The sequence below is a fragment of the Bombina bombina genome, chromosome 7, assembly GCF_027579735.1.
Source record: "Bombina bombina isolate aBomBom1 chromosome 7, aBomBom1.pri, whole genome shotgun sequence".
Lineage (NCBI taxonomy): Eukaryota > Metazoa > Chordata > Amphibia > Anura > Bombinatoridae > Bombina > Bombina bombina.
In genome coordinates, this window is record NC_069505.1 from 257,713,991 (window position 1) to 257,726,147 (window position 12,157).

The window sequence follows — 12,157 nt, forward strand, 5'->3', positions numbered from 1 at the left end:
CATCTTATCTTTTCTGCTAAAGCCAGATAGGGATATAAAATAGCTAATAAAGTAACAATCTTCCATGGTTTAACAACCCCTTTCATTTTATTTACCATAAATGGCCAATGTTTCTGAAAATGTAATAATATTAGGATCTAACAATTTCTAATCGGAAGTTGTTTTTTTTTAAATGCTTAAAAATGTAACCATTTTTACAAAAATAATTCCAGGCAATAAAAAGAAAATATGTTGCTGTGACATAGAATGTTTGGTAATTTTGTTTGTAACTATTTGTCATAACAACAATAATAATAGTAATAATAATATAATATAATAACAATAATAATAATAATAGTAATAACAATAATATTATAATAATATATTAATAACAACAATAATGATGATGATGCTATTTGTAACCAGAGATATAGCTGTTTATAGGTAATCTGATTGACCCCTTCTGATTTTCCACTGCCCCCAGAGACTGTAATGGATTTTGCAGGATTTTTAAACCTGAACCTGCAACACTCTTTAGCTGTCCCTCATTGTCCGCCTTAATGTCGACAATATAAACATGATCACGATGTTTCTAGGGGTGTGATCATGCATTGCAAAACTGTGTAAACTTTGCAAAACAAAATTACTGTTTTAAATGATTTATTTTGTATGCAGATCTTTTCTAATGCAGTGGTTCATTGCTTGTATACACCATGCATAGAAAAAACAATTCTAAATTATTTTTTATTTACCTTATAATATCAACTTGCCAACAAAGTTATGCAAAAGACTTAAATGGACATTATGTGTAGAATTATAAAACATATAGATGACCTTGTTTTTTAAAATACCTAATTTGGCCTCTAAAACTATACTTACCTCGTGTGCAAAGCCATCCTCTTCTGCGCTGCAGTTTTTTCAGTTACTGCGTCATGGGCTCACTGTCTAGTCTCAGCAAGCCTGATTGTGCCATTCAACTACATGTAGCTGTCGGCTGCTTTACATAGCGCAGGAGCTCGCTACATATAGTTGAATGGCGCGATTGGGCTTACTGTGATTAGACTGTGAGCCCGTGAACACTTAGTTGAAAAAACTGCAACACAGAAGAGGACGGCTGCACTCTGTAGGGTTATGGATGTTTTAGACTACGGCTATGGAATACAGGACCATGAAAGCCCTGTGTAAGACGCTGTGCCTCTTGCAGGCTTGGAGTGGGGGTTATTTTGTTTGTCCCTTTAATGAACTACAGAATATTTTAGTGTGGCGTTACGGTAAATAAATACTCATCACAGTGAAAATCACAGACTCATAATAAACTTAACTAAGTGTTTTCTGTTTCTTCATAAAGCGTTAAATCAAATTACATCCAAAGGCCAAAGAGGTTATCTTTTCCTTTCTTGTGTATTCCTGTGTACAGAGGCTGTGTTCTGCATTGGCGTGATGCCCCCACATATAATTTGTCACTTCTTTGTCTTGGGGGAATACAGAATATGGACACTCAAATTCATTTCTCCTATGCTCATTTTTCTTTTTCTATTTAAGAATTGCTATTGGCTTTGCTGTGCATTTCAGCCAAAGGGTTAAACCTGCAAAAGGCGGAGCCGATAGGAAAAAATGACCACCTAAAAATATTATTAAAAAATATGACCGCAATTATAGAGAAATACATTTGTTTAGCATAAATTACAGAGTGTATTATCACAAGAATGTCTGATTTTCTGTAATATTTCATTGTGATTGTTATCTTGCATTAATAATCACATGTTCATATGTGGACCATTTTTGATGGTGGCAGAAAACATATAAATAAGGTGAATATTTGTACTTTTATAATCACAAACTATACAGGATCAGTTGCATAATATATTAAAGGGACAGTAAACACCTTGAGATTTGTATATAACATGTTTAGTTATCAATTTTACAATATACTTGCATTGTTTGTTTTCTCCCCTTTTCATGTAGTTTAGCTTAAAAAAAAAAGAGAGAAGAATTTCTAATTCTCAGAGCTTGAAATACACTCTGGTGACATCCCAAGGCTAAACCTGCTACATATCTGTGTCTTATTGGATTTATCAGTTAACAACTGTGAAGCAATGCATTTTATAATAAGTATGACAGAGACTAGCCTTGTTGTCTGTGGAATAAAGCCCAGCTTGGCAAATAGTGGGTGGAGTTTGGCTATTGATAGATAATTGCAGTAAAAAAACTGTTTATTTGATGTAACCACTCAATATAATAGAATTGCATAATTAACACATGTATAATAAAAAGACAATGCAATATCACCTGCTCTAAATTTCAAATAAGCAGTAGATTTTTTTCTGGCAAATTAATTTTTTCTCCCATTTTCCAGCTCCCTGTATCATGTGACAGACATCAGCCAATCGTAGACTAATATATGACAAGCTCACAGGATATATATATATATATATATATATATATATATATATATATATATCCTGTGAGCTTGTCACATGCTCAGAAGGATCTTGTTCCCCAGAAAATGTGAATATAAAAAAACTGTGCAAAATTTGATAAAGGAAGTAAATTGGAAAATGTCTTAAAACTGCTGCTGTATATGAATCATAAAAGTTTATTTTGACTTGAGTGTCCCTTTAAGACTTGGCTGATATGTTCTATATCAACACAACATAAATGTCTTCTAATTGCAAGGTGTTTTCTGTCCCTTTAATGCTGTCTTATTATTAACATGTTTATTAAAAAAATATAGATTTATCAAAATACAATATTTTCAGTTAAAGGGGCATAAAACACAAAAAAATTCTTTCATGATTCAGACAGAGAATAAAATTTAAAAAAAGTTTCCAATTTAATTCTATTGTCAAATTTGCTTGATTTTCATGTTATTCTTTGTTGAAGTGATATCTAGATAGGTAGCGTGCACATGCATGAAGCACTACATGACAGGAAATAATGCTGCCATTTAGTGCTCGTGCTAATATTTAACATTCTTGCAAAACCTCTGCCATATACTTATTTGTAATTTTGGAGTAATGTTGTCAGTAGTTTATAGAATAAAACAAAAATGTTCATTTTACTCAAACAAATACAAAACCGTAAAACCAGAGAAACCGATCATTTTGCAGTGGCCTCTTAATTTTTTCCGGAGCTGTAGATATAGATAAATAGTTAAAAGACAATAATTTAACACCTACTCTAAATTTCAAATAAGCAGTAGATTTTTTTCTGACAAATTGTTTTCTCTTATTTTCCAGCCCCTGTATCATGTGACAGACATTAGCCAATCACAAACTAGTATACGTATAGCCCTTGAGCTTGTGCACATGCTCAGTAAGATCTTGTTCCCCAGAATGTGTAAATATAAAAAGACTGTGTGTGCAAAATTTTAAAATGAAAGTAAATTGGAAAGTGTCTTAAAATTGCTGCTCTATCTGAATCATAAAAGTTTATTTTGACTTGAGTGTCCCTTTAAGGACTAACCCGACACAGCATTGCGTACACATATTTTTAAATATATTTTTATATATATATATATATATATGTTAGTGTTTATGTAAAATATATATTTATATGGGTATATACAGATGTATATATGAGTAGCTATTTAAAAATACAAGACACCTTATTAAATATAATTTTGTAACCATTATATATACTTATTAATATTTTATGTTTTTTTTATCAGATAGTGTGTATATACGAGTGTAACTAACTGTTCATTTTAATGGATTTATTTAGTGTTTGGTGCAACTTTTATTGTAGCCCTAACCTTTTACGGAAGGTCTTCAGTTTCGCTAACCTGAGATGCGTTAAATTTGATTGCACTCCAGAGAACGTGTTTACTTTCACCTTGTAATGTGAGCGTAATATCGCGATATTGCACGCGATAACTTTAATGCGCCACTTGTAATCCAGCCCTATGGGTTTCTATCACTAGCTTAGGGAGAACCAGTGATTTAACTCTACCACAAGCTCTGTACCCGTATGCCCTTTTTGCGGTGTCACATTGTAAGGAGGATAATTATTCAGCATCTTGTCTTCTACTGAACCATGTCTAATCTTCCTAAACCACATAGTTTTCTTGTGTTGGGGTTTGTACAGAACTGCTACAATGTCACAGAAAATTAGAAAACAACATTAGTATTATCTAAGGATTTTCGCTTTTTTTTTTCTCCTGTAGAATTACAGCAAGCGTCTGCGCACCATTTTCTAAGCATGGTCTGTTCCTGATTCCCCCCTCGATCCCGAGGATTATCTCATTTCAAGGCTGGTAGTCATGGATGGTTGAGAAGGGATAACAGCACAGCAGCTGTGTGTGATGAGCCCTCTGCTTTCAATCAGAGGTTTTTTGAGTTTGGAATTTTTGTTTTGCTTTTCAAATTAACAGCAGTGTACCGCTAATAAACTGTACCACATGACTCATCTGACACAGGCGGCCTTGTGTTAACCCATATACGCCAGAAAGCTACGCAGCAGCTTGTGTTTCACTCACTGGCCGTGGGATGGTCTCTGTTGCCACATTTTTTGTTGTATGGATTTTGTTTGATGTTGTATGTGTTTGTCTTATACCACTGGTTTTCAAACCTGGCCTAAGGCCTCCCCAACAGGCCAGGTTGTCAGGATTACCTTGGATGAGAGCAGGTAAAATAACCATGTTTACTAATCAGCTGATTATTTCACCTGTGTTCAGATATCCTCATAACGTGGCCTGTTAGGGAGGTCGGAGGACAGGTTTGATAACCAATGCCCTATATAATAAAGCTCAGGTACAAGGTCTTGTGAGTTATCGCGTCCAGAGCTGCCACCATCAAACCTTTTGTGAACTGTAACATCCTCACAGCTGCCCACACTACAGCCTGAGTGCCGCATCTGACCCTCCAATGTTTGTTTGTGGACTTCAGTAACTGGTTGCCAAAAAAGCCGCTCTGCACATTGTGCTGTAAAATATTCTCTCATTTTAAAGGGACATTAAACTGCTAGGTACAGCTACAGTAGCAGGGATACTACTCACCATATTAGTGTTTTCCTCTTGTGCCCGCAGCTCTGTTCAGTCATTTAACCCTTTACAGAATTCAGTTGGTTAAGCTCCCATCTTGTAGTGCGCATATTGCTGCATCATGTGACAGAAGCCGTGCGCTTTCACAGATCAGTGACATTATCGGCTTTTTCACATCTGTACCTTGCGCTTTAGATTAGTTTACACAATAAAAATAGAAGAGTTACATTATGCAGTTGTTTTACACAGTTTTAAGCTACATAAATATAAAAAAAACCTTCAGGAATTATACAGAGCAATGCAACCACTGCACAAATATACACTTCCTGCTCTGTATTGTGCATGATTAACTGATTAACAAAGGATACCAAGAGAACTACACAAAATTGATAAGAGAAGTAAAATGGAAAGTTGTTTAGAATGTCAGTCTCTTTCTGAATCATGATCGTTTAATTTCAACTTTACTCTTCCTTTAATTTCCAAGATGGCAGCGCCCAGTGTGAAGATGCTGAATGTCACTGACCAGCACTTTTAAAGGGTTAAAACAAGAAGAGAGCTGCAGGTGGGAAACCAATAACATACTAAGTAGTAACAGTTCTACTGTAGTTTTATCCAGCAGGGTAATGCCCCTTTTATCAGCTCTTGCTTTTGGCCCAAACTCTCTAAAGAGGCCATAAAGCAAAATCTGGGACATAGGTTTTCAAACTGCTGCAAATTGCCTAAACCGGCTGTTTGATTTGCAGCATTTGCAGGTTGCTTTGGGACCTTTCTGGGAGTTTAGGAGAGAGCATAATTTTTACATAAAAATTCCCTTTTAATGTGTTCTCAATTAACCATTTTAACTGCTGGAGTGTATTAAATGAACCTGTAATGAAAATTTCAATACTACTGTATCGGCAATAGAAAATATATTTTAAGGGATAGTAAAGTCCAAATTAAACTTTCATGATTCAGATAGGGCATGTAAATTTAAACAATTGTGGGTTAATAGGAGCGCCAAAGGCTAAGGTATAATTCAGGTACGAGCACTCTGTTCAATCAAAATGGTGACGGAGAAGATTAAAACTATTTATTACATTATTACCATAAAGATCAAAAAATATAAAAACCACATTAGTTAAAATCACAATGAGTATATAAAAAAGTGTGTATTAAAAGGTGGATCCAACTACAATGATGTCTCAAGAAAAAAGGAGCCTAGCTAATGGCAAAGATGGAGGATGGCTCAACCATCCAATCTAATAAAACCAACAAGACACTTCAATATGAAGATGGCGATGTGGTGTTTTACCACATATAAAGGTGGAAGGCCGGCCCTCATCTGAATGCATTTGACCGTTTTCACAGCTAGAGGGCGTTAGTTCATGTGTTTCATATAAACAACTTTGCGCTCACGCACATGGAGTTATTTAAGAGTCAGCACTAATTGCCTAAAATGCAAGTCAGTCAAAAGATCTGAGATAAGGGGGCAGTCTACAGAGGTTTAGATACAAGGTAATTACAGAGGTAAAAAGTATATTAATTTAACCGTGTTGGTTATGCAAAACTAGAGAATGGTAAATAAAGGGATTGTCTATCTTTTTAAACAATAACATTTTTGCTGTTAACTATCCCTTTAAGCATTAGGCAGCAGGGCAAATCAACTTCCCACTGGGGAGTTTGAGAGAGCCTAGCTCATTTGAAAGGGTGTTATTGCATCAGATATACCGTATAAAATAATTTGGATATTGCTGCTTAAAGGGATAGTGCTGCTGGAAAATAGATAATTTACCTTTTATTTTGTCATTTGAAATAGCTGCTTTTGTCTGTTGAAACCTCCACCTCCACTGAAAATGTAATTACTCTAGTACAGAAAAGCTTTGTAAACAAGATCCAATCGAAGAAATTACACTCCTTGTGAGTGGTGAGAGAGATAGGTACTAAAATGTTGATTTTAATTTATTATCTCAGAAAGAGATACGAAAATGAATAATTTGTGTTTATATAGAGTGATAAGATATCTTATCTTCTCCCTGCAAGTTCAGCCTATTTTACTTGGCTGTTGTTTCAAAGAGATGAAAAGCAATTTCATATATAAAATAAATCTAAAGGAGCATTTCCCATACAGTTTAAACTATATACAGCTAATTTTTCTTCATAAATGGAAAGAGTCCACAGCTGCATTCATTACTTTTGGGAAATAAGAACCTGGCCACCAAGAGGAGGCAAAGACACCCCAGCCAAAGGCTTAAATACTCCTTCCACTTCCATCATCCCCCAGTCATTCTTTGCCTTTCGTCCCAGGAAGTTGGCAGGCCAGAGAAGTGTCCGAAGTTTGTTTTCATCTCTTATGGAGGAGGGTACTACTCTTCAACATGGGACTGGAGTTTTAATTAGTCCTGTCAGTCTCTCAGTGAGGGCTTGGATGAAAGTTAGAGTCCGGAGATGCAGGAAGAGTCTTTCTGCGAAACCATCCCAACTCATTTTAACAACTCCACAAGCAATCAGCATTGTTGAACTTCGCTTTGCTGCCTGCTTTCTTCTCTCAAGTCCATGGCGGAGGCGAGGCTACTATCCGTCACACTTGAAGGGGCTGTGTTCCTGTTCCACAGTGTAGATTCCGGTAAGATCGTTTTCATTTTACTTCTTCATGATTGTACTGTAACTCACATGAAAAATACAGGGTCTCAGTGGGACTCCTTTAGTATCTTGGAATCAAGGGTTAATATCTCCTGAGGGGGATTATTGAACAGGGGGGTTTTAATCATGTTTATGTGATTCTATCTGCTTATGTCTAGTGTTAACTGGGCTTGTGGCTTTTGGAACATAACGGCCTTTCAAAGTGACGCGACCTTGTGGTCGGGTGCGCTTTTTTTGGACTGTACGGTTCACCTTGTGACCGGGCGTGTTTACGTTCTGGTCTCCCATTTCCGCATTCCTGACTGTGTGGCGATGGAGTAATCTAGTCTGCTAGTGTCTGGTTCAGAGGAAGTGGTGAGTGCCCCAGCCATTGTGGGTGTCAGGTGCCATTTAAATTGTTTTATATTTAGTCCATTTTTTTGGTATCCTTTATCCAGTTATGGAGGATACTGATGTTGAGATTGTTCAACTTTCTGATTCAGATTCTTCGTCCTGTGACGAATGCGAATTGGCCCCCTTGACTTAGGTCAGTCAGTTATTCTTTAGGCCATTCTAGAAAGCCTTGTTCCTCGTGCTTGGGGATTCAAGGAACTGCTGAGCCATCCGATCGGGGGGCCCCATCCTCCGGGAGGGGAGTTCCCTACCGCTCCCTACTACTACACAGGCGGGTAACCCAGGTTATGTTTTTTCCTCCTCAGAGGGTGGATTGTTCCCCCCTGGAGGTTGTGGCACATTTTCGTTTTTACATACTTTTGGCGCTTGCGCATCTACAAAGTCCAGATGTTTATTTGCGATTGTGTTCGTGCCTGATTGCCCCAGGTTTCTCGGCCACAGGAGGGCATGTGCAGTTCCCTGCGGGTGTAACTGTTCCTGAGTGTTGTGCCTTTCATTACAGGCTGGCTCGCCTTTGTGTTCTACTCAGACACGTTTTTGAGCTGTTTGGGGACCCTACCCTTCTCGGTTATGGGACTCATCAGTCTCCTCCTTGGAGTGGTTGACCTCGTTAGACATGGGGGGATGAAGTAATCTCCTTTAAATCTTGTTATTGAGATCCTTCCCAGTTTTGTTGGAAGAACAGGGTTTCCGTTCCGTTAGGCTGGTCCTGCGGATATTTCTGTTCTTCTTGGGTGTTAACTTAATTTTATTTTTCATACTATGTTTCCTGCTGGAACTTCTCTGGGATCGATACTCGCTGTTTGCTTCTACGGAAGTTGTTCAGGACACAGTCCCATGTTTGTCTGTTTTTCTTCCTCCCTCTCTGAGGGTGGATTTAGCCAGCTTGGCAGTTATGACCCTGGTTGCAGGCTGGTCCTGCTTGGGTTCATATCTTCTGTTCAGATCTTGCTGGTCAGGGTGGGGTGCCGAGTGCTCTTAACAACATTATTTGTGTTTCTTGTTATTTATTTTACAAGTTTCAGCTAAACATTCTCAAGAGGACTTGCAGGTCTGTGCTGCTCTCCGGATTGTTTCAGTCCTAAATATCCATCTCTCTGGTGACTGGGTCAGTGAATTTTGCTGTGTCACTCTGTTGCTTCCGATACCCTCGGAACCTAGAGTATTCCTTCCCACGTGGTGGGAAGATTAGAGGGTTTAGCACCTCTTTTCCGTCAGTTGGGGCAGTGTTGCTTTAGGAAATTGTCCTTTTTGGACTTGTTCCTTTAGTGGTTCTCTTGCTCATTGAGACATCTTGGATTTTGTCCGTATCTCCTTGTGGATGGGTCACCTTCTGGGGACTTGGATTCCCTTCGGGAGTTGGTTGTTCCTTTTTCGAAACATTAGACAGTGAGGTCTTTTTGGGCTCCGGTTAGGGGTCCTTCCCCGGTGTTGGAAATACTCTGCATCTCTTTCTTGGGATAGAAGAGGTCCTAGTGGTTTTCCACTCATATGGTTCAGGTATTGCCATCCAGGTGGGATCCAAACCCATGTTTTACTGTCCTCTGACTTCGAATCTGAGGTGATGTGGAGGCATGATGTTGCTCTGTTCGGGTGACTTGTCTTCACTGTTCCCCTTGTGTCTGGAGCTCGTGGCTAGCTGGACAGCTAGCTCAGCATACTAATGCTCTGTGGTTACTCTGTACTGTAGCAAACCGAGGGTTGCTAGTTCGATCCCCGGCGAGGTCTACTTAGCCTTTCCTACTTTCGAGGTTGATAAAATGAGCAGTGCCTTGTGTCCCTTAAGGGGGATTAGCCGCACTTTTCAAGCACAATCATGCTAATGTTGCTTGGACAATTGTTAGCTCTAGTATCTTTTTATGGCCCTGGCTCTTTGGAGCGTTGGGCTCCTGCAAGGGGTGGTCTCTTCCCTTTGGGTCGGGACTTGCAAGGGCTTCTTGCTCTTGTTATCCGGACATTATGATACGAGGACTGGCCTGGGGGGGTTCCATTTTCCGGGGTACTTGGGCTTAGCCCTTGTTCTAGCTGTTCTGTTTTACAACCTGGCCAGATTTACTGAGAGCTGGGGCTCCTTGGGGCTTGTCTTGTGCCAGACGATACAGTTCCCTTAAGACAGCCAACTAACGTGACCTGATGGTGGGCTTTCCTGCCTAGCAAACAGAAGATTTGCAGTTGCTCAGTTGTCATTTTTGCGCCTGGTATGTGTGCTAGCACGATGGTGTTTTTAGGGGTTCTTCCGTGTTCGTCAGTGACGTGGCCTTGTGTCCTCTCGGCTCTTCCTACGACTTCCTCTCTTATTGGCAGGTGTTTATCGATGCTCTCCTTTTCAGGGGGCTCGTTGTCCTCCTTGCACAGGTGTGGTTCCTTTTTTTAGGGGCCTCTCCTGTGTTCGGGAGGTTTGAACAGATGTTTTATCTGGTTCGGGGATTGGTCTGCTCTTTGAGTTGTTCTTTTCCATCTGGGGAGCTGCTGGCTCCGCATTGAGTCTTAGTCAGGTGGCTTTGCTAGATCTCCTTGGGTCTAACGCCTGCTCAATTCTTTAGGTTGAAGTGGCTGTGTCCATTCTTCCGCCCTTTTGGGGGCCGGTCTTGGGGTTCCTTTCGGTTTCCTTGCTTTCAGATCTGCCATTGCTTGTGCTGGTCCCGCTAGGTGTAGGATCTGAGATCAGATGTTCATTCTCAGGTCTTGGGGGTAACAGTGGACCTTTTTTTTTTTTTTTTAAGAGGTTCTGTGCCTCTCCCCCTTTGAGATCTGTGAGTATCTTGGCGGCCTGGATTGCCTGGAGTGTCCTCTGTCTTGGAGGTTGGGAAATCTGCTATTTTGTTTGGCGCTTCTTTACGGATAGTGTTTTCTCTGTGTCTTCCTATGGATAGCATTGTGTTACTGGACTCAGATGTTTATTTATTTGTAAGAATTTGCTTCTTGTAATTTTCTGCTTGCTCAGTCTCTGAGTTCTGACGTTTTGAGGATTTTGTCTTCAGCTGTCTTTTTCGGTGCTGTTGCACGATGTTTGGGAGATGTTTCTTCTCCTTGATGATGCCCGGTTGCTCCTTGTGGGTTGGGCGTCGTCTCCCCTTGTTCTCGGGATCCATTTGGATCTCTGTGGACTTGACCTTCCTTTGAAGGGGGTTTTTCCTTTATGGATTTTGCGGTACCTTTGGGGTATCCCTTTGGCTTACCCTTGTTCTCTCCCTTTTGGGGATTTTGGTATTGTACTAGTAAGGGTTGTGTGTGGATCGACTGCTGGGCGATGGTTCTCCTGGAGTAGTGTTGGCTCAGTGAGACTGCTTGCGGTCTCTTGTTAGGTTTTCGGTCTATCTGCGGGTCAGTGTCCTAGTTTTTTTGCCCGGCTCTGACGAAACTGGGTTTGGTTGGGTTGGTTTTTTTTTCAGGCCTGGTGCCCTCAGAATGGGCCGCGTATTGTACCCTCTCATTTTTGCATTCAATGCCCTCTATAGCTTGGGTATTGTTTTCCCAAAAGTATTGAATGCAGCTGCGGACCCTTTCCATTTATGAAGAAAAACATAAATTATGCTTACCTGATAATATTCTTTTCAGATGGAAAGAGTCCACAGCTCCGCACCCGTATTTTTTCTGTGGGGCGTATTTCTTCTACTGTTCCTTGTTCAACGGCAGAATGACTGGGGGATGAGGGAAGTGGGAGGAGTATTTAAGCCTTAGGCTGTGGTGTCTTTGCCTCCTCCTGGTGGCCAGGTTCTTATTTCCCAAAAGTAATGAATGAGTGCTGTGGACTCTTTCCATCTGAAGAAAAGAAAATTATCAGGTAAGCAAAATTTAAGTTTTATACTATGCGACTGGTATAACAAGTCATTTGAAAAAACAGTAAGAGGAAATTGGTTTTACAGTATACGGTCTCTTAACCCTTTGAGTGCTAAGCACTTTCCCAACAGGGTGCTAAGTTTTTTTTTTTTTTTAAATGTTTTTTTCCAGATCCCCAAGATTTAAACTGTTGGAAAGGTTAGGCAATTACCTTTCCAACGGTGGGTCTTGGGGGTCTGTAGCTGCTTAGATGCCTGAGATACAAGCTTCTAAGCAGCATGCCCCTTGCTCCTATACTTAACATAGTTAAGTATAAATAAAGTTCCGCGGTGACGTCATCACGCCATTGCGCGGTGACGTCATCACGTCATTGCGAGTGACGCCACTTTGCATAACGTGAAGCCC

General features: G+C 39.8%; 1 protein-coding gene and 1 long non-coding RNA gene across 2 annotated transcripts in view; one reads left to right on the forward strand and one right to left on the reverse strand.

The window, feature by feature from the left end:
- The window catches only part of EEFSEC (eukaryotic elongation factor, selenocysteine-tRNA specific), a 439,817-nt gene that overhangs the window by 53,670 nt on the left and 373,990 nt on the right, over window positions 1-12,157 (forward strand). The gene's annotated exons all lie outside the window — the stretch shown is intronic.
- Window positions 1-12,157, reverse strand: part of LOC128666241 (uncharacterized) — a 28,011-nt gene that overhangs the window by 12,649 nt on the left and 3,205 nt on the right. Inside the window, exon 2 of the long non-coding RNA XR_008403224.1 lies at window positions 4,976-5,149. This is a non-coding gene — a long non-coding RNA (uncharacterized LOC128666241). The remainder of the gene's footprint in view (window positions 1-4,975; window positions 5,150-12,157) is intronic.